This window comes from Ranitomeya variabilis, chromosome 2, assembly GCF_051348905.1.
Source record: "Ranitomeya variabilis isolate aRanVar5 chromosome 2, aRanVar5.hap1, whole genome shotgun sequence".
NCBI lineage: Eukaryota > Metazoa > Chordata > Amphibia > Anura > Dendrobatidae > Ranitomeya > Ranitomeya variabilis.
Genome location: NC_135233.1, coordinates 480,810,114 through 480,834,491, shown reverse-complemented (window position 1 = coordinate 480,834,491; position 24,378 = coordinate 480,810,114).

The window sequence follows — 24,378 nt, the reverse complement described above, 5'->3', positions numbered from 1 at the left end:
GCCTGTAGATCGGAACAGCACAAATGCATTGTACATTGCCATCTGTACAATGTGCACGGCCAATTTTTTGTACCATACGTAAGATTTTCGCATGGCACTGTATGGTTGGAGGACCTGATCTGAGAGATCCACACCCCCCATGTACCGATTGTAATCCAGGATACAATCTGGCTTTGGGACTTGTGTCATGGGTGCTGTTGTCACGGTGTATGGTGGTCAGGATAAGGACATCCCTTTTGTCCTTATACTTGACCACCAGCATGTTGTCACTGCATTTGGCTCTGCTTTCCCCTTTTCTCAGCATTTGTCCAATTAGAGGCTTAGGGAGGCCTCGCTGATTTTTTCGCACGGTGCCACATGCAGCTGTACCTCTGGCAGAGAGGGCCTTAAAGAGTGGGATGCTGGTGTAAAAGTTATCAATGTAGAGGTGATAACCCTTATCCAGCAGTGGGTGCAGCAATTCCCACACAATTTTCCCACTCACCCCCAGGATGGGGGGGCATTCAGGAGGGTTAATCTGGGTGTCCTTACCCTCGTAGACCCTAAATCTGTGGGTGTACCCTGAGGTACTCTCGCACAGTTTGTACAGCTTTATTCCGTACCTGGACCTCTTACTGGGCAGGTACTGTCGGAATTTTAGCCTCCCTTTGAAATGAACCAGAGATTCATCAATAGCGATGTCCCTCTGGGGTGTGTACGCCTCAGCAAATTTTCTGCTGAAGTGTTCAATCACTGGCCGAATTTTATATAGACGATCAAAGTTTGGATCGTCTCGGGGAGGACACTGCGCATTATCACTGAAATGCAAAAATTTTTGGATCCCTTCAAATCGTGTCCTTTTCATGGCCATGCAGAATACCGGTGTACTGTAGAGAATTTCAGTACTCCAGTATTGCCGAAGCTCTGGCTTTTTGATTATGCCCATATGCAGCACAATTCCCCAAAATGTCATCATCTCTGCTGCATTTACGGGGGTCCATCTGGCGTGTGATGACGTGGGATTTTGGGTGAAAAATTGATGGGCATAAAGGTTCGTCTGGGCCACCATAAGATTTATTATTTCATCACTGAAAAAGAATTTGAAGAAGTCAATTTCAGTGAGGCCAGTCGTGTCAAACTGGATTCCTGAGCTGCTGCTGAAATCCGGAATGACGGGCTGAAAATTTTCAGGGGGTGCAATCCATACGGGATCGATTGCTGCAGGAGTTGCCTGGGTCCTTCGGCGCCTTGTTGGGGGTCCTTCCTCACCAGATGAGGAGGATGATGATGATGAGGAGGAGGAGGAATAGAGGAATGTGGGATCTTCCTCACTGGCTGTATCCGTGTCGGACGCAAGGATGGCGTAAGCCTCCTCTGGTGAATAGCGCCTTGTTGACGAATGGGCCATCTTTTTTCCCAAACCCTGGGGATGTGTGTGTAAGTGGTGCTTTTACACGTGTAATGTGTGGGGCTTTTGTATAGGGTAGTCTTTATTATAATTAATCAGAGAGAAAAAACAAGTAGTGAGAAAAAATGTAGAAGAAACAAGAAAAAAAGATGAAAAGAAAAATCAGATGTAAAAAAATAAGTTTGTATAAAAAAAGTATAAATTTACCGTATGCAACTAAATCTTTTTTTTGCAAAAGAAAAAACGAACGCCACTAACAGTGTGACGTACGCTCCCCTATTGAACGCGCTAAAAATTAGACGACGCAACTAGTTATTCTTTTTACAAAAGAAGAGCGAACGCCACTAACAGTGTGACGTACGCTCCCCTAATGAACGCGCTAAAAATTAGACGATGCAACTAATTATTCTTTTTACAAAAGAAGAGCGAACGCCACTAACAGTGTGACGTACGCTCCCCTAATGCACTAGAGATTATCCGGTGATAGCAGATTTTTTTTATGCAAAAAAGAAGCTACCTCCCTACCTATAAAACTACTCTGTACGATTTTTTTTTCTACAAGATGATCAGTCGTCACTAACGCTGTGACGCCGGCTACACTAACACGCTACCACTAAACTACTCTGTACAATTTTTTTTTTCTCTGAAAAAAAGACCGGTCGTCACTAACTCTGTGACACCAGCTAATCTACATCTAAAACTACACTGTACTAACTACTATTATTATATTTTTGTAAAAAAAATCGGACGTCGCTTAGACTGCAATGTCCGCTACACTAACTAGCTAAAAAAAAAAAAAGTCCTGTAGCGCAGTCTCTGATCAGCAGCGATACTGATCAAAGAGCTGCGGACACAGGAAGAGCACAAAATGCTCTGCGCGAGACGCCACGCACAGGAAAAAAAGCGCAAAAAAGTGCGCTAAAAATTGAATTGGAGGGGGGAGGGGGTACTGGAACAGGGACGGGGAGACGTCACCAAACAGTGACGCCGGCTACGCTACCTTGTTACATCTAAAACTACACTGTACTAACTACTATTTTTTTTCTAAAAAAAAAAACGGACGTCGCTTGACTGCAACGTCCGCTACGCTAACTAGCTAAAAAAAATAAGTCCTGTGGCGCAGACTCTGATCAGCAGCGATACTGATCAGAGCGCTGCGGACACAGGAAGAGCACGAATGCTCTGCGCGGGACGCCGCGCACAGGAAAAAAAGCGCAAAAAAGTGCGCAAAAAATTTCAATTGGAGGGTGGGGGAGGGGGTACTGGAACAGGGATGGGGGGATGGGAAAGGGGTGGGGGAGGTGCTGCTGCTGCTGCTGCTGTGATCACAGGCCTCACACAGCAGCAGGTGGCAGCAGAGAGCACACAGCACAGGAGCACAGAGCTGGAGCAGGAGCACAAGCTGAGGCAGGAGATCGCCGGGACGATCGCACTGGCCACCAATGGAATCTTTGACTCAGGTCAGACAGAGGGGCTTAGACCACCGCTCTGCTCGCCAAATCTGAGAGAAAGATGGCGTGCAGGCCGGTGATCGGTATTTTAAATTAACCCCTTTGGCGCTGATTGGCTAGAAGCTATTGTTCAGCCAATCAGCGCCATAGGGGTTAATCAGGTGAGGTGACGTGGCGATCACCCCACCTACTGTGACGGCTGTGATTGGTGCGACGTCACACAGCATCAATCACAGCCTGTCACATGTTTTTTTTTTTTTTTCTTAACTTTATTGTAATTTCGCTGTGATTGGCTGTTCAGAATTGACCAGCCAATCACAGCGATCGCTGATGCGGGGGGGCGGTGCAACCCCCTGGAGCTACGTGCAGGGATGGCTGCTGTCAGGGACAGCAGCCATCGGGTCCCGATCATCGCGCGATGCGACGCGGTGACCGGAAAATGGCGGTGCTGTACTAGTACTGCGGCTGTCAGTAATGCAGTGCCGGCAGCGCAGTACTAGTACGGCGCATGTCGGGAAGGGGTTACGTGTGCACATTGTGGCTAGCCAATCAGGGCCTAGGAAACACCCATAATGTCCTGACACAATGACTTGCATCATTGGCTGCTGAAATCACATGTCCTTCTCCATATAAAAAGAGGACATCTTGTTTTAGCGCCATTTTGACAATGTAAAAGTGCACAGAGGCTGCTCCTGATGCTGGAACTGTTAGCAGGAAGATTTTAGCTAGTTAGTTAGTTGTATATCAGTCAGATAGTGTAGCTAGCTAGTGTCCAGTGTGGCTGGACACTAGTCACTTTACCTTCCAGCATTTTTTTGGGGGGTGGGGGCATTACTGAGGTTTACAATCAAAGCTAGCTTGGCACATGTCCTACAAGTGTGTTGTTCGCTGCTTTAATAGTGCTACATGCATGACTAAAGCATTCTAAATAATTTTTTTTCACTAGCTAAATGTGAAACAGCCTGCTGTATCCCACCTTGTCATTTTGTGCTGTGATGATATGAAACTGTCTGCAGACCTAAGGCACATTTAAAAACAAAAAAATTCAGTTGCAAAAAGTATGTATCACACTTCATTATTTGGTTGTGATGAAATTGAGCTGTAGAGGCCTGATCCATAGGCCACAAAAAATCTTCGGTTCCTAGTGTCATACAGCAGGGGACCAGACTTTAAAAAAGTTTGTAGCATCTATTGTGTTTTAGAGGCCTGATCCATAGGCCACCAAAAAAATTCTTCTGTCCCTAGTGTCATACAGTAGGGCACCTGACTTTAAAATAGTTTGTAGCATCTAGTGTGTTATGGCCAGTCCTCCAAACTGATCCTATTTTGAGTAAAGAGATTTCAAGGATGCCCCTCATAACAGCAAGGAGGGGCAAGAACTTAAAGGATCATTTGGTTAAAAGCCATTGTAGCGCATATAAAAGATCACTGCTTCTCCACGTATTTCCAGTGTGACAACACTTTACTCACAGGACACAGAATATATCACACAGATACAGAGGGTGGGCCAATTGAAAAGCGGCAGGCCAGACATACATTACAATAGCCGCAGGTTGCTGGAGCCTGCTGATATTTACTGTAGGAATTACAAAGGTGGGGGAGGTCAGAAGAGGGATATCTTGTCCCCTCTGCCCAGGGGCGCAGCCTGTGGGCTGATGCATTAGGGACATGCATCTCACATGGAACCTATTATACATACATATAACTGCACGGCATATTCTGGGTGCTGGGGGGTTCCGTAACAGACATTATGTAGCCCCTTGAACTGGTCTGTTTGGTGTCAAAAAGCAGAGGTGGGGATGTTATCCGTGTGGGAATTGTATGGCATGTAATCTCAAGAATATTCAGAGAGCTAAGACCTTCTGCTGAGCAGATGGGACTCGAGAATACACCGTCAGCCACTATATTTCTTGTACGACGTTCTACGTAATTTATTTTGCCCAATGCCCATGTTTCAAGATATATATTGGTTTGACCTCCAGAGAGTTGCGGGTCAGAGTAAGGGAACACGCTAGAGACATTCTTGCGGCGAGGGAGGTGGACGATCCTTCTCTGCTGAAAACTGTTCCCAAACATTTCAGACAATTTCACAATTCTGATCCTAGCGGCTTCAAAGTTAGAGGCATTGACAGAGTGTATGGTGGCATAACGGGCGGTAATTTAAAACAGATACTGGCACAATCTGAAGTTACGGGAATTATTGAGCTGAATATTATGTCCCCATTCGGACTGAATGAAAAACTGAGCTTTGCACCATTTTTATAGTTCTCTGCTTTTTAACTGTGTGTGTTTGTAATATAATTTTTATTAATTTGTGTTATTTTTTCCTTTTACTCTTAATAATTTGTCCTTATCCATCTTGCTTGCGTTAAGTGATTCTGTGATACTTACCTCCTATGATGGGAATCCTTTGATCATTATGGGGTACAAGCTGGAATAAAAAGGAAGAGATCGCTGATATCATTATTTATCTAATCATTGTATTTCTTGAATAATATGGACGTTAAAATAATGTTTACTCTTGCAATTCTCTTTCTTTTCTTGTTACCATATATATGTCGATGTGGGTGACTGGATTGCTGTGGAAATTGAGCACAGGTATATAATATTTTTTGTGCCTTTATATTTGGGGTACATCTGCTCCCTATGTGGAAATATTTTTAGTATGGCTATTGGAATATTTAAATTATCATGTGGGCATGAGATATGCTTTTTTAATATTAAAAAAACTCTCCTATTTGCTGTACTACTAGTATGTCGCATCCAACATCTTTATGGCCATATAATTGAAGTCCTCTCCTTTTTATCACACACGCATACATTCCAATCTAGCAAATCTACCTATCTTTGGTCTACTAAAAAATGGCGATGCGCATGTGCACTGCGCCCGGGATCCCAGCATTGATCAAAGGCCTCTACTAACTGCTGGTAGGCAGAAGTCACATCATGGAGGAATTCCTCCCCGCACGCCGGGGGTGAGTGCCGGGAATCAATGCATCTGGGACCCGGGGCGGTGGCATCATGTGCGATTCATGATTCACCCTGGACATACTCAGATGGGAGATAAAAGCTGGATGGGGTAGGACATTACAAACACACTTCCCCTTGAGAAAGCATTCCGCGAAACGCACGTCGGGGCATTTGTGGTACCGTCTTAGATTTTACATATGATATTTTGCTCTGCACTTTTTACACTATTAGCACTTTATGATCTGCTATATCCAGCATTAGCAAGATGTTACATATAATATCTACATCTACATACAATATCTACCATGTGTGGTTTACTTGAGTATACTCTTTTCCTCTTACTCTGTGTACGTCATTTCATATTTTAAGGAATTTTTGTGTTGTATATTCTTCAATAAAACTTATATTTTTATATCATACCTCTTTTTGAATGGTGTGTATGGATACTTGTAATGCAAACTTTTGGTTATGAATTTTCAACACACCCCAGGTGTAGTTTAATTTTGGAAATCACTATTATGGTGAAGATTCCTTCATAATTAATATGTCTTTGGACATGTTTGTAGTGTGTTATAGAGGCCTGGTCCAGAGGCCACAAAAAATTATATTGTTCTTAACTTCATACAGTAGGGGACCTGACTTTAAAATATTTTGCAGCATCAAGTGTGTTATAGGCGTTTGATCCATAGGCCACAAAAAATTCTTCTGTTCTTGGCCCCAATTTGCACTATACCATTTTTGCTGGACCCGAGTTATAGAGATCCATATGGTTTATGGTCTTCTCTTCCCAAAGAACCCCTGAAAAAGTTCTATAATAACAGAATCTTTCTCAGAGGGACTTGGCCTTCAGATTCCCTGAAACAGCCCCCAAATTTTCTCCAAACACAACATATTAGACGCACGCTTCTTAATTTTAAACAGAAGTTTCCGTACAAAACTACCTGGTCTTGGCTTGACATAGTGTCCAGAGCCCCTCATCCAAAAATGAAAAACGTCTCTCGCATCTATGCACACCTTAATACCCCATCTGACCAGTCTAAATTTGCATTTATCCACTCCTGGGAGCTAGAATTGGGGGTTACCTTCACGGAGGTTCAAATTTTGAAAATTTTAGCTAATGCACGTGGTTTTTCTCGATGCATATTACTTCAGGAGAATTCATATAAAATTCTGACTAGGTGGCATTTGACCCCAGCTAAACTGACCCAATTAGGTCTTGCCGACGATGATTCTTGTTGGCGCTGCCATAACTCTTTAGGCCATCATACTCATATATTCTGGGACTGCCCTAAATTGAGAAAATTTTGGAGGGAAATTAATAAAACTTTGCAAAAACTACAGTTAACCAAGACTAATCTGCAGGCTTCCGAAATTTTACTCTCTTGCCCATCCAAAAATTTTAGGCCCAAGAAGCACAGATTTCTTCCTCTGCTGATTAGCGCAGCAAAACATATAATCACCCTGCATTGGAGAGATTGCAGAGTGGTTTTCCAAGGTTGATCAAATCTCACTGCTTGAAGAACTATCTAGTTGGGAAATGAACAGCCATGACCTGTTCGAGCGGGTTTGGTCCCCTTGGAAGGAATTCCGAGCAGCCCAAACTGCTTAATTTGCCTTCTTTCAATGTATGCCTAAACTGTTTAAGTGGTCACTAGTTGTAATTTCATTGAACTCATTATGTTAGGCTGGTTTCACATTTGCGTTTTTTGCCGCTGCGTTTTTGCACATGCATTTTTTTGTATGCGTTTTGCCGCGTTTGACGACGCATGCATCGTTTCTATGCTTGCGTTTGTTTGCATAAATGCAACATGTAGTAATTTCTAGAGGCCTTTTTTTGCTTTTTTTGCAGCAAAAAAACGTATTGCTGTCTATGTAAATGCATGCGCTTTTTAGCACATGCGTTTTGTTGCGTTTTTGAACGCATGCATTTCAATTAAGATAACAATGTCTAGACACTGATAAGCCACCCCCCACCATCAAGGTGATAAAAGGGAGGGTGTGGACAGTTGCAGGTCACTTGTCACCAGACTCTGAAGCCGAAGACACCCTGACAGGCCACACCTTGGAGGAAAAGACTCTGAACAATGTGAGTATATCCTAGCCAATGCCTTTATTTCCTATTTTCTGTCTCTACATGTCCTAATTTCTGCCATTTTTTTATTTCTACATGCATCAGAATGTCATCTTCGGATTCTTCATCTGGTGAGGAGTTTCAGCCACGTCAGTAGGAAGTGGAGCATGCCAGTGAGGTGAGTATTTGCCTCGTCAGATTGGTAAGTATTCACTGTCACTTTGACACATGTGACAATTTGATTTTTCCTTTTTTTTAGAGCTCTTCTACTGCGGCAGAGACAGGGCCGGATCAGCGGAGTCAAGGTCCGGTGGAAAGGCGGCAGCGGGTACGTATACAAGGCTGACTGTCCTCAGTGTAATATTCTTGAATCTTCCTTTCTTTCCACTCGTATTTCTAAACTTTTTCCTTCTGGAATCCTTTTGTATCTTGACTTTCCTATTCATGCCATTTCTCAGCATCTTTTTTTCTTTCTTTTCCTTATGTAATTGAGCAAACTTTATTGACTTTCTTTATCTTTTAGGTTTCACAACGGGACCATAACCTGATAGACAATAACCTACTCATCACCCTGGTCCAGGAGCGAGTCCTGTTGTGGGACAGCCGGGATCCACTGCACTCGAACAACACCACGATCCGGCGGTTGTGGATTGAGGTGGCCCAAGCGATGTGGGATGGCTGGGACAACGCCAGGACACGGGTCCGAAATGCATTTGGTAAGTATTGCACTGCAGTGTGAAGCAGCAGAGACCTTGGCCGTGCTCACTCAACTCTGTGTGATGAAAGAAACTCTACGAAGTTTCTCTCTTCACACACAGTTAGATGAGCACGGCAAAAAGTCCATTTTCTGACCATAAGGGGATTTTTTAACAGTGGACAAAGTAAAAACACGTTGGCGTTCGATGAAGGACCGCTTCAACAAGGACCTGCGTGAAGAGAGTTGTGTTCCCAGTGGTTCAGGAGCAAGGATCAGACGATACAAATACCATCGAGTATTGGCATTTCTAAGACCGGTCCTTGCCCAGAGAACGTAAGTATTTATCACGTGCATTATATTGTGTTGTATTGCCATAATCTGTATTTTTAAATTCCACAGGATTTTGCGTCTGGTTAATTTTTGGTATTAATTTTCTTTTTCCTTTTTTCACAGCACATACAGCACGACTGTCGGCCCAGGTTCTGGAGCGGTCCTTCATCCGACAGCCACGGACAGTCCCAGCCATCCAGCAGCGCAGCAGCAGGTGGGCCTTCCACCCTAACTGGAGACCAGGGAGCTGGTCCATCAGGTCTTCCCCTTTCGCAGTCCTCTTCCACTGCCCCCTTTTTTTTGGGCACATCCCGGTAGCGGCAGAGGGCTTCGGACAGGTCACTCATGCCCGAGTTTTTGCACTTGAGCTCGGTTTTACACCAAGCAATCAAGGCTTTAGGTGACCGAATGGATGTTTCACATAACCTCTTGAATGCCCGTATCCAGGAGGTCACCAAAAGCCTTGATCAAGTAAAAGCCGACCTCCAGAGGCCAGCTCATCATTTTTTTAACCAAATTGAGCAGGGCATGTCGGAAAACCTTACTCCTGATCTCCAGCTGAGTGTCATGCAGGCCTGCAATGCTGCTTACATGCAGGCTATGCAGCAGAGTCGGTATTTCCAGCAGACAGTGGCGGCATATCCAACTGTGCCTTCACTGTCACGATTAACCTCAATGCCGACCTCTGCTGCATACCACTGCATGGCCACCTCTATTCCTTCCACAGGCGGACTCCACTACAGCGCCAGCACCATGACGAGTGCAGTTGGACATCCCACCGCCACCACCGTGACAACCGCTGCTCCTGCTTGGACCTCCTCCACTGACACCACGATGCAGCAGGACCCTGGCATGGCTTTCCGGACCGCCCCCACCACGATGCAGCAGGACCGTGGCATGGCTTTCCAGACCGCCCCCACCACGATGCAGCAGGACCCTGGCATAGCTTTACGTACCGCCCCCACCACGATGCAGCAGGAACCTGGCATGGCCGTCCGCTCGCCAATCACTATGGACTGTGACACAGTGCAGCCGGACCCTGACAGGTTAACTGCCACCACGCCACGGCATATGAGCCCACCATATGCCACCAGACGTCCCACAACCAGGCAAACCCAAAAAAACCCCAGAAAAAAAAACCCAGAGGATTCTTAGCATTCCTCCCCCTTCACCTACCAATGTGTCTGTAATGTCAGTTTTGTCTCACCCTTCCAGTGTGTCTCAAGCCTCTCATGTGTCAAGCCCCATCCCCGAACTTCCAGACCCTTCTAGTTTCATTGCTCCTTCTCCTGCCACCTCTGCGTCGTCCATGGTTAGCCAGGCCTCAGTTCTTCACACACCCCGTTTACATCACTATACCCCAAGCCGGCACAGTAAAAAATATTTTTTTTCAGTTGTTAAATAAATAAAAAAAGTTTGATTTGCCACAATTATGTTTGGTTTGTTGTGTCTATGGCTGCCGGCAACACACACCGTGCGTCAAGAAACGTCGCCAGTAGGGTTGAGCTAAACAGATCAGCAAATTTCAAAATTCGCCGATTTTTGGCAAAGTCGGTTTTCGTGAAACCTTCATTCGCGGTGATGCGCCCCCTGCTGGATGTCCCTCGAACGTGGGAAAATATTCAGAAAAGTTACCAGACTCGAGGTCATATGAGGACATCCAGCAGAGGGCGCATCACCGCGAATGAAGGTAATGTAGGTCAATGACCTGTAGTTACCTTCATTCGCGGTGATGCGCCCCCTGCTGGATGTCCTCATATGACCTCGAGCCTGGTAACTTTTCTGAATATTTTCCCACGTTCGAGGGACATCCAGCAGGGGGCGCATCACCGCGAATGAAGGTAACTACAGGTCATTGACCTACATTACCTTCATTCACCGGGGTTTGACAGGCACGAGCACAGCTGCATTAGCAGAGCTCCTGCCTGTAAAATATTTTAACCCCTTCAGATGTATTTACATCGTGGGACGTGACAGATCATCGGAAGGTATGTATATTGTTGGTTTATTATTTTTCCTTTGTTACAGAGCAAGGGTTTTCAGGTGGATTGAGAGACCAATAAAATATTGAAACAACCTGTGTGTTTATTTCATTAAAATACTTTTTAATAATGTGTGTATGTTTTTTTAACCCTTTCATTCAATTGGATTAATAATGGATAGGTGTCATAATTGACTCCTCTCCATTATTAATCTGGCTTAATGTCACCTTACAATAGCAAGGTGACATTAACCCTTCATTACCCCATATCCCACCGCTACACGGGAATGGGAAGAGAGTGGCCAAGTGCCAGAATTGGCGCATCTTACAGATGTGCCTTTTCTGGGGTGGCTGGGGGCAGATGTTTTTAGCCAGGGGGGGGCAATAACCATGGACCCTCTCCTGGCTATTAATATTTGCCCTCAGTCACTGGCTTTACTACTCTGGCGGAGAAAATTGTGCGGGAGCCCAAGCCAATTTTTTCCGCAATTTAACCCTTAAATTTAATAGTTACAGCACCCAAATTTTGCACATACACACTACTAACATTAGTAGTGTGGAATATGCAAAAAAAAAAGGGGGATATGACATGGTTTACTGTATGTAAACCATGTCTCATATCATGTCGGGTTATGATATTAACATAATAACTAGCACCTCTCCCTTTATCACCCACTCCTGGTTTTGGATTACAAAAAATGATATTAAATACAGATCAAATACTGCCAGTTTTAAGAGACCTTGGCTTGGAGAGGAAAAAGATAGGAGAGATGGTCAACACACAAACAAAACTAAAGTTTATTAATGAGAAATATTATTATCATTGTAGAAAATTACTGGTACAGATATAATTACAACAGGACATTTACACAACATTGTCCTGCCATGACACACGTCCAATATCTGAATCAAAAAAGGCAGCAAATTGGTCCCGCATGAGACCAACGGCTGCAGTTGACAGCTTTGACAGCAACGGCTGCAGCTTTGAAAAAGAACTTATTGTTCGAAACATGTAGCATGCTGCCATTTCTTCTCCTGTGAACCATGTTTTTGGATCTTGGATTTTATCTTCAATAAATTTTGATATTTTTGGAAGCTGGATTTTCTCCTCTATTTGTTCGGCTGCAGTTGACCACAGCGGGTGATGCTGGAAATCGGGCAGTGGGTGTGCAACTGGTTCATCCAGTTCAATGTTGGGTCGCTCCTTAGTCATTATGTAATTGTGGAGAACCACACAGGCTTTGACCACCTCGTCGACTGTTTCCACTTTTAGATTTATGGCTGATGCAAGAATGCGCCATTTAGCAACCAGAATGCCAAAGGTACACTCTACTGTTCTTCGGGCCCAGGTCAGTCTGTAGTTAAAGATCCTTCTAGTGTGGTTCAAGTCCCGACTGGAATAGGGCTTCAGTAGGTTTTCACACATCTGGAAGGCCTCATCCCCAACCATAACGAATGGCAGAGGTGGACCTTGAGTGTTGGGGAGAGGTTGTGGTGGGGGAAAATTGAAATTTTGGCCATACACACCCCGGCCCATATCTGAGTTCTTGAAAGTCTGGGAATCGTTGCCACGGCCAAAAGCTCCAATGTCCACGGCGATGAAGTGACATTCCGCATCAGCTATTGCCATGAGCACAACAGAAAAATATTTTTTATAGTTGAAGTACTCCGATCCTGTTCTGGCAGGTTTGATAATGCGGATGTGCTTTCCATCCACCGCTCCTAAACAGTTGGGGAAACACACTCCAGAATTTTTCAGCTATTTCAAGCCACATGTCCGCGGTGGATACGGGTATAAACTCTGTTATGTTGGGCTGGTGGTTAGGAACACTAGAAATGACCAGATGAGCAAACTAGCGACACAGGACGAGCTCTGGGAAGTGGGAGCTCTGCTGACCGCAATCCCTAATCCTATCACAACAACTAGAAATAGCCGTGGAGCGTTCCTGACTCTGCCTAGACACCTCTTCACAGCCTAAGAGCTAACTACCCCTAAAGATAGAAAATACAGCCTAGCTTGCCTCAGAGAAATTCCCCAAAGAAATAGGCAGCCCCCACATATATTGACTGTGAGTTAAGATGGAAGTCACAAACACAGGAATGAAATAGGTTTCAGCATAGGAGGCCAGACTTGACTAAACAGACTGAGGATAGAAAAGGTATCTTTACGGTCAGCATAAAAAACTAACAAAAAACCACACAGAGTGTGCAAAAGAGAGCACCGCACCGACTCACGGCGCGGTGGTGCCACTCTGCATCCCAGAGCTTCCAGCTAACAAGATAAATTCATTAAAGCAAGCTGGACAAAAACACAGTGGTAATAAATAAGCTAGCAGGGACTTAGCTTTTGCTGAAGTAGACAGGTCATCTGAAAGATCCAAGTGAACTGAACCAGTACTAGGACATTGACAGCTGGCATCAAGTAACGATCTGAGTGGAGTTAAATAGAGCAGCCAGCCAAGACCTGAACGAGATCAGCTGGAGAAGGAATCTCAGAACCAGCAGCTCCACTCACAGCCACCAGAGGAAGTCCATGAACAGAACTCGCCGAAGTACCATTCATAACCACAGGAGGGAGCTCGAGAACAGAATTCACAACAGTACCCCCCCCCCTTGAGGAGGGGTCACCGAACCCTCACCAGAGCCCCCAGGCCGCTCCGGGCGAGCCAAATGAAAGGCACGAACAAGATCGGCAGCATGAACATCAGAGGCAACCACCCAGGAATTATCCTCCTGACCATAACCTTTCCACTTGACTAGATACTGAAGTTTCCGTCTCGAAATACGAGAATCCAAAATCTTCTCCACCACATACTCCAACTCCCCCTCAACCAATACCGGGGCAGGAGGATCAACGGAGGGAACCATAGGAGCCACATATCTCCGCAACAACGACCTATGGAACACATTATGGATGGCTAAAGAAGCTGGAAGGTCCAAACGAAATGACACAGGATTAATAATTTCAGAAATCTTATAAGGACCAATGAAACGAGGCTTAAACTTAGGAGACAAAACTTTCATAGGAACAAAACGAGACAACAACCAAACCAAATCCCCAACACGAAGTCGGGGACCAACACGGCGACGGCGGTTAGCGAAACGTTGAGCCTTCTCCTGGGACAATGTCAAATTGTCCACTACGTGAGTCCAAATTTGCTGCAACCCGTCCACCACAGAATCCACACCAGGACAGTCCGAAGGCTCAACCTGCCCTGAAGAAAAACAAGGGTGGAAACCAGAATTACAGAAAAAAGGCGAAACCAAAGTAGCCGAGCTGGCCCCATTATTAAGGGCGAACTCAGCCAAAGGCAAGAAGGACACCCAATCATCCTGATCAGCAGAAACAAAGCATCTCAGATATGTTTCCAAAGTCTGATTGGTTCGATCGGTTTGGCCATTTGTCTGAGGATGGAAAGCTGAAGAAAAAGACAAATCAATGCCCATCTTAGCACAAAAGGACCGCCAAAATCTTGAAACAAACTGGGAACCTCTGTCCGACACGATGTTCTCCAGAATACCTTGTAAACGAACCACATGTTGGAAAAACAATGGAACCAAATCAGAGGAGGAAGGCAATTTAGGCAAAGGTACCAAATGGACCATCTTAGAGAAGCGATCACAAACCACCCAGATAACTGACATCCTCTGAGAGACAGGGAGATCTAAAATAAAATCCATGGAAATATGCATCCAGGGCCTTTTCGGGACCGGCAAGGGCAAAAGCAACCCACTGGCACGAGAACAGCAGGGCTTAGCCCGAGCACAAGTCCCACAGGACTGCACAAAAGAACGCACATCTCGTGACAAGGAAGGCCACCAAAAGGATCTAGCCACCAAATCTCTGGTACCAAAGATTCCAGGATGACCAGCCAACACCGAACAATGAACCTCAGAGATAACTCTACTAGTCCATCTATAAGGGACAAACAGCTTCTCCGCTGGGCAACGGTCAGGTCTATCAGCCTGAAACTCCTGCAGCACCCGCCGCAAATCAGGGGAGATGGCAGACAAAATTACCCCCTCTTTGAGAATACCAGCCGGCTCAGGAACTCCCGGAGAATCAGGCACAAAACTCCTAGAAAGGGCATCAGCCTTCACATTCTTAGAACCCGGAAGGTACGAAACCACAAAATTGAAGCGGGAGAAAAACAGCGACCATCGAGCCTGTCTAGGATTCAAATGCTTGGCAGACTCGAGATAAGTCAGATTCTTGTGATCCGTCAAGACCACCACGCGATGTTTGGCTCCTTCAAGCCAATGTCGCCACTCCTCAAATGCCCACTTCATAGCCAACAACTCTCGATTACCCACATCATAATTGCGCTCAGCAGGTGAAAACTTTCTAGAAAAGAAAGCACATGGTTTCATTACAGAACCATCAGAACCTCTTTGAGACAAAACAGCCCCTGCTCCAATCTCAGAAGCATCCACCTCGACCTGAAACGGGAGCGAAACATCTGGCTGACACAACACAGGGGCAGAAGAAAAACGATGCTTCAGCTCCTGAAAAGCCTCAACGGCCACAGAGGACCAATTGACCACATCAGCACCTTTCTTGGTTAAATCAGTCAATGGTTTAACAACACTAGAAAAATTAGCGATAAAGCGACGGTAAAAATTAGCAAAGCCCAGAAATTTCTGAAGGCTCTTCACAGAAGTAGGCTGAGTCCAATCATAAATGGCCTGAACTTTAACAGGGTCCATCTCGATAGTAGAAGGGGAAAAAATGAAGCCCAAAAATGAAACCTACTGAACTCCAAAGAGACATTTAGACCCCTTCACAAACAAGGAATGAGCACGAAGGACCTGGAACACCATTCTGACCTGCTTCACATGAGACTCCCAATCGTCCGAAAAGACCAAAATATCATCCAAATATACAATCATGAATCTATCCAGGTACTTTCGGAAGATGTCATGCATAAAGGACTGAAACACAGATGGAGCATTAGAAAGCCCGAATGGCATCACCAAGTACTCAAAATGGCCCTCGGGTGTATTAAATGCTGTCTTCCATTCGTCGCCCCGTTTAATACGCACAAGATTATATGCCCCTCGAAGATCTATCTTGGTGAACCAGCTAGCTCCCTTAATCCGAGACAAACAAATCAGACAGTAGAGGCAAAGGGTACTGAAATTTGACGGTGATTTTATTAAGAAGGCGGTAATCTATACAAGGTCTCAGAGAACCATCCTTCTTGGCCACAAAAAAGAACCCTGCTCCCAACGGTGACGACGACGGGCGAATATGCCCTTTCTCCAAGGACTCCTTTATATAACTCCGCATTGCAGCGTGTTCTGACACAGATAAATTGAACAGTCGGCCCTTCAGAAACTTACTACCAGGAATCAAATTAATAGCACAATCGCAATCCCTATGAGGAGGTAGGGCACTGGATTTGGGCTCATCAAATACATCCCGGTAATCTGACAAGAACTCAGGGACTTCAGAAGGATGGGAGGACGAAATAGACAAAAATGGGACATCCCCATGTACCCCTTGACAACCCCAACTGGATACAGACATTGATTTCCAGTCCAATACAGGATTATGGACCTGTAGCCATGGCAAACCCAAAACGACCACATCATGCAGATTATGCAACACCAAAAAGCGAATATCCTCCTGATGTGCAGGAGCCATGCACATGGTCAATTGAGTCCAGTACTGAGGCTTATTCTTGGCCAAAGGTGTAGCATCAATTCCTCTCAATGGAATAGGATACTGCAAGGGCTCCAAGAAAAAACCACAGCGCCTGGCAAACTCCAAGTCCATCAAATTCAGGGCAGCGCCTGAATCCACAAATGCCATAACAGAATAGGACGACAAAGAGCAAATCAGAGTAACGGACAAAAGAAATTTTGGCTGTACAGTACCAATGGTGGCAGACCTAGCGAACCGTTTAGTGCGCTTAGGACAATCAGAGATAGCATGAGTGGAGTCACCACAGTAAAAACACAGCCCATTCTGGAGTCTGTATTCTTGCCGTTCAGCTCTGGTCAAGGTCCTATCACATTGCATAGGCTCAGGCTTCTGCTCAGGAAACACCGCCATATGGTGCACATTTTTGCGCTCACGTAAGCGTCGATCGATCTAAATGGCCAAGGACATAGACTCATTCAGACCAGCAGGCATGGGGAATCCCACCATAACATCCTTAAGGGCTTCAGAAAGACCCTTTCTGAAAATTGCCGCCAGGGCACACTCATTTCACTGAGTAAGCACAGACCACTTTCTGAACTTCTGACAATATACCTCCGCTTCATCCTGACCCTGACACAAAGCCAGAAAAATTTTCTCTGCCTGATCCACTGAATCTGGTTCATCATAAAGCAATCCAAGCGTCAGAAAAAACGCATCTACATTACGCAATGCAGGATCTTCTGGTGCAAGGGAAAATGCCCAGTCTTGAGGGTCGCCACGTAGCAGAGAAATAATGATTTTTACTTGCTGAATGGGGTCACCAGAGGAGCGGGGTTTCAAAGCAAAAAACAGTCTACAATTATTTTTGAAATTCAGGAACTTAGATCTATCCCCAGAAAACAAATCAGGAATTGGAATTCTGGGTTCTAACATCGGGTTCTGAACTACATAATCTTGAATGCTTTGTAATCTTGCAGTGAGTTGATCCACACCAGAGGACAGACCTTGAATGTCCATATCTACACCTGTGTCCTGAACCACCCAGAGGTTAAGGGGAAAAGAAATACAAAACACACTGCAGAGAAAAAGAAAATGGTCTCAGAACTTCTCTTATCCCTCTATTGAGATGCATTAACACTTTGCGGGCCAGCTGTACTGTTATGTTGGGCTGGTGGTTAGGAACACTAGAAATGACCAGATGAGCAAACTAGCGACACATGACGAGCTCTGGGAAGTGGGAGCTCTGCTGACCGCAATCCCTAATCCTATCACAACAACTAGAAATAGCCGTGGAGCGTTCCTGACTCTGCCTAGACACCTCTTCACAGCCTAAGAGCTAACTACCCCTAAAGATAGAAAATACAGCCTAGCTTGCCTCAGAGAAATTCCCCAAAGAAATAGGCAGCCCCCACATATATTGACTGTGAGTTAAGATGGAAGTCACAAACACAGGAATGAAATAGGTTTCAGCATAGGAGGCCAGACTTGACTAAACAGACTGAGGATAGAAAAGGTATCTTTGCGGTCAGCATAAAAAACTAACAAAAAACCACGCAGAGTGTGCAAAAGAGAGCACCGCACCGACTCACGGCGCGGTGGTGCCACTCTGCATCCCAGAGCTTCCAGCTAACAAGATAAATTCATTAAAGCAAGCTGGACAAAAACACAGTGGTAATAAATAAGCTAGCAGGGACTTAGCTTTTGCTGAAGTAGACAGGTCATCTGAAAGATCCAAGTGAACTGAACCAGTACTAGGACATTGACAGCTGGCATCAAGTAACGATCTGAGTGGAGTTAAATAGAGCAGCCAGCCAAGACCTGAACGAGATCAGCTGGAGAAGGAATCTCAGAACCAGCAGCTCCACTCACAGCCACCAGAGGGAGTCCATGAACAGAACTCGCCGAAGTACCATTCATAACCACAGGAGGGAGCTCGAGAACAGAATTCACAACAAAACTCATCCCGGAGTACATTCCATAAAGCCCGGCAGGTGTCCGCAACTATTCCGGAATGGGTGGAGATTCCAAGCCGGTATTGGAAGTGGAAAAACATTACAAGCTATTCTATTTATGGTGTGTTTACGCTAAAGAAAGATAGGTAAATAGCCAAAATATACATGTGTGAAAACAAAAAATTTGGACTGTCATTTGGTTTAGATTTGTAACGTACCTTAATGTAACCAGCAGACGTTCCTCCGGTGGAATCGTTCTACGGAGCTGGATGTCTCCGTATGGTTCCTTGGACACGAGCAAGCCTTTGAAGGATCCTACACCTTGCGGTTCGAGGGACTCCAGACGCACCAGCAGCTTCAAATAACTGTTTGCTGCTTTGTAATGGTATTTTGGCAGCTGCTCTCTTAATCCAATGAATTTGTCTGCCAGAATACTTCCTCATTATGCCTTTATTTGCATGAACTCTGTCTGTGCTCTGTTTCAGTCACAAATCTCATCAGCGTATGATGATCACTCTTAAACGTGAAATATCTAATTTTTTCATACCTTGTCCAAGGCATTTCACTATTTAACGCTTTTCAGCAGCAGAGAGATCCTTTTTATTTCCCATATTGCTTGAAACCTGTGACCTGCATAATAATGTGGAACATCATTTTTGAGTAGTTTTCCTTTAATTAGAATCACCTGGAAAACTAATTATCACATGTGTTTAAGATTGATTTCAGTGATTCATTGAGCCCTGAGACACAATACCATCCATGATTTTATTTGAAAAACAAAACAATTACATCTTTAAGACACTTAAATCCAATTTGCATAATAATTTGTAACACAGTGTATATGCCCTCTTTAGTCCCATTGGCGGTGTCTGGTTATCTTGATTTTTCTCTTGTGAAATTTCTGTTCATGGGAAAAAAACGCAAACGCAGGAAAAAACGCATGTAAACGCGGCAAAACGCCGTGTTTTTTTTACCGCATGCGAAAACGCATGCGTCTAAAAAACGCGGCATTTTGCCGCGTTTACATGCGTTTTTTTCACCACCTGCATTTGCGTTTTAAACGCTGCGTTTTTAAACGCAAATGTGAAACTAGCCTTAATTGCTAGGACTCAACCCATTGTACCATTTCAAGTTGTATTAGTTGAAACCCCCTGTTCTCCCCATTGTTGTATCCCTTGTCTCTCGCCCCATTCTTTCCCTCTCCCCTTAAACCTCAAACTCTGGTTCCCTTCCCCTCCCCTCTTTGTTCCAACTCTGTCCCCTCCCCTTATCCTAACATCCTCTCCCTCTTCTCCCTATCTAATCGCGTAGTCCTTGTACTTCCTAAATTTTTGTGCCAATTGACATGATCTTTGCATACTTGCTTTTATGACTACGTTTGTTTATAAATAAATAATTTACAAAAAAAAAAAAATTCTTCTGTTCTTAACGTCATACAGTAAGGGACCTGACTTTCAAATATTTTGTAGCATCTACTGTTTTATAGAGGCCTAATCCATAGGCCACACACAATTCTTCTGTTCCTAGTGTTACACAGTAGGGGACCTGACTTTAAAATAGTTTGTAGCATCCAGTGTGTTACAGGGGTCAATCCATAGGCCACAAAAAATTCTTCTGTTCTTAACGTCATACAGTAAGGAACCTGACTTTCAAATAGTTTGTATCATTTAATGTGTTATAGAGGCCTGATCCATAGGCCACAAAAAAATCTTCTGTTCCTAGTGTCATACAGTAGGGGACCGGACTTTCAAATTGTTTGAAGCATAACTTCTTTGTCATACAGGCCTCATTCACACTCAAACATTTTTTTTCTGTGACTAACACATAACACAATACAGCACGCCATATTTCAACCTGGAATTTACTGTAGCAGAAATGCAGCTGTTTTCAGAGGAGGTGCAGAGTTTAAAATCTAATTTTTTGTTGCTAATACTGTGCTCCTACCACACTATCTGAGCAACATGACTGGGAAAAAGCGAGGCTGTGGTGGAAATGGGAGTTAGGCTTGGTGTTCAAGGTGTACGTGGGGTAGTTGGTAATGTTTGTAAAAGCACTAGTGAATAGTGTTGAGCATTCCGATACCGCAAGTATCGGGTATCGGCCGATATTTGCTGTATCGGAATTCCGATACTGAGATCCGATACTTTTGTGATATCGGGAATCGGTATCGGGATCGATATTAATGTGTAAAATAAAGAATAAAAATAAAAAATATTGATATACTCACCTCTCCGACGCAGCCTGGACCTTACCGATGTAACCGGCAGCTTCCGTTCCTAAGAATGAGCGCTTGAAAGACCTTAGATGACGTTGCGGCTTGTGATTGGTCACGTGAGCGGTCACGTGACCGCCACGCGACCAATCACAAGCCGCGACGTCATCTAAGGTCTTTCAAGCACTTGAAAGTCCTTAGATAACGTCGCGGCTTGTGATTGGTCGCGTGGCGGTCACGTGACCGCTCACGCGACCAATCACAGGCCGCGACGTCATCTAAGGTCTTTCAAGCGCTCATTTTTAGGAACGGAAGCTGCCGGTTACATCGGTAAGGTCCAGGCTGCGTCGGAGAGGTGAGTATATCAATATTTTTTATTTTTATTCTTTATTTTACACATTAATATGGATCCCAGGGCCTGAAGGAGAGTTTCCTCTCCTTCAGACCCTGGGAACCATACAGGATACCTTCCGATACTTGGTGTCCCATTGACTTGTATTGGTATCGGGTATCGGTATCGGCGATATCCGATACTTTTCGGGTATCGGCCGATACTATCCGATACCGATACTTTCAAGTATCGGACGGTATCGCGCAACACTACTAGTGAAGCAACATCACATCCTATGCAAAGACAACTGACAACTTATGTTACTGGACAGGCTACTCCATTACCTTTTTTTGGCAGACGAACAGCGGTACGCCTTCTCGATGATGCCCAGAAAGAGCACATACTCGAGTGGATGGCAAGCGCAGTTCCAAGTGGCCTCTCCTCCTCACCATCACACCCAGTACAGTCCACAAAGGTAGCACCCAAATTCCCCTTGCTTCTCCCGATGTCCCAACTCTCCAACTGTACAACAGACTGTATGGAACCACAGATTTGTCAGTGTGAAGAACTGTTCACACATTCTATGCCATAGTCATCAGAAGTGTACTCAAAAGCTTCACAAGTCAAGAGTAGTGTTGAGCGATACCGTCCGATACTTGAAAGTATCGGTATCGGAAAGTATCGGCCGATACCGGCAAAGTATCGGATCCAATCCGATACCGATACCCGATACCAATACAAGTCAATGGGACTCAAGTATCGGACGGTATTCCTGATGGTTCCCAGGGTCTGAAGGAGAGGAAACTCTCCTTCAGGCCCTGGGATCCATATAAATGTGTAAAAGAAAGAATTAAAATAAAAAATATCGCTATACTCACCTGTCCGACGCAGCCTGGACCTCAGCGAGGGAACCGGCAGCGTTGTTTGTTTAAAATTCGCGCTTTTACTTGGTTACGTGAAGTCCCGGCTTGTGATTGGTCAGGGCGGCCATGTTGCCGGGACGCGGACCAATCACAGCAAGCCGTGACGAAATTATGTCACGGCTTGCTGTGATTGGTCCGCGTCCCGGCAACATGGCCGCCATTAACCAATCACAAGCCGGGACGTCACGGGAGGCTGGACACGCGCCCATTTTAAAAAGCGCGCGTGTCCAGCCTCCAGTGACGTCCCGGCTTATGATTGGTCACGGCGCCATGTTGCCGGGACGCGGACCAATCACAGCAAGCCGTGACGAAATTACGTCACGGCTTGCTGTGATTGGTCCGCGTCCCGGCAACATGGCCGCCATTAACCAATCACAAGCCGTGACGTCACGGGAGGCTGGACACGCGCGCTTTTTAAAATGGGCGCGTGTCCAGCCTCCCGTGACGTCCCGGCTTGTGATTGGTTGCGCCGCGGTCAACCAATCACAAGCCGGGAGGCTGGACACGCGCGCATTTTAAAATTTTAAAATTTTAAAATGGGCGCGTGTCCAGCCTCCCGGCTTGTGATTGGTTGACCGCGGCGCAACCAATCACAATCCGGGATGTCACGGGAGGCTGGACACGCGCCCATTTTAAAAAGCGCGCGTGTCCAGCCTCCCGTGACGTCACGGCTTGTGATTGGTTAATGGCGGCCATGTTGCCGGGACGCGGACCAATCACAAAGCCGGGACGTAATTTTAAAATCCTTAAGGACCTGAAATTACGTCACGGCTTGCTGTGATTGGTTGCGTCTCCCATGTGACTGCGACGCAACCAATCACAACGCCGGAACGTAATTTTAAAATCCTGAAGGACCTGAAATTACGTCACGGCTTGCTGTGATTGGTTGCGTCCCGGTCACATGGGCGGCACGCAACCAATCACAAGCCGGGACTCACGTAAAGGAAAGAAAAGCGCGAATTTTAAACAAAGAACGCTGCCGCTTCCCTCGGTAAGGTGCAGGCTGCGTCGGAGAGGTGAGTATAGCAATATTTTTTATTTTAATTCTCTCTTTTACACATTTTTACATTAATGTTGTTTCGATACCGATACCCGATACCACAAAAATATCGGATCTCGGTATCGGAATTCCGATACAGCAAGTATCGGCCGATACCCGATACTTGCAGTATCGGAATGCTCAACACTACTCAAGAGTCAAGAGGAGGAAATCTGCACTGATGCCCAAAATTTTTTAAGATTGGATCTGGGGCAAGGCAAAGTAGGGTCCTAACAGCATCCTGACCCTTGTCATCAGACGTTAACCCCTGAGGGGAGGTGATCCTGATGAGACTCAGATATCTGAGGCAATGCATCCTCAGCCACAACTATGACTGTGACCAGCAGCATCCGCGGGTATGCAGCTCACAGTGGTGGCAAGGGTAGCCAACTCATGTAATCTGCCAGCTTTGCAAAAAAACTGAGTCGAGGTAAAAAGTGCAATTATTTGACTACTACATGTATGAACTTTCACATGTGTAATCAACATGCTTTACTGCAGGAATCCCACTGCGCAAAAATGCGGACCAGTGGATCTCAACAACCATCAACCATCCCATCAATCGCATCTGCTGCTTCTTCCTCCTCCTCTGTTACCGTGCCAACTATTGAGATGCAGGTCTTTGACCACAAAACCTCGGTTTCTTTACCTGCTCTAGTCACACTGACTGAGAGGCTCACCATCAGCTGTAACGGAAATGGACATGCCTGCTGTTTTTGACCGATCTCAGAGAACGAGCCCACCACAAGTTTCTCAATCCACCATAACATCTCCGCCTGCACCTCTCTCATGGTGCAGCAGTTTGTCTGTTTCACCATACTCCACCCTCTCTCAGCACTGCAGCCAGCTCATGGTACCACAGTTGTGGTCACATAAAAGATTGTTTCCTCCTACGCATGACAAATAGTGTTGAGCGATACCTTCCGATATCGGAAAGTATCGGTATCGGAAAGTATCGGCCGATACCGTCAAAGTATCGGATCTAATCCGATACCGATACCCGATCCCAATGCAAGTCAATGGGACGAAAATATCGGAATTAAAATAAACCCTTTATACACTTGTAGGTTCATTCTACATGAAGGAAAACAACTAAGAATAATGTAGGATGTATTGGGGGACGTGGCGGAGATATTAAAGGCACAGAGGTTTAGCCCAATGTAATAGAATAGCAGGATTTTGCGTTTTTTTTTATGACGTTCGGCGTTAGAAAGAATTTGACTATGTTAATTTTTTTTTTAATGTCAGATATTGATGTTTCACTGCTTCCACGCCCTTCACCTTTTTTTTTACTTCTCCCACGCTTTCTTCTTAATTATCCTCATCATCAGCTTCTTTGACATCAACTTCTTCACCTTATTCATCTTCTTCTTCATCTTCTACCTAT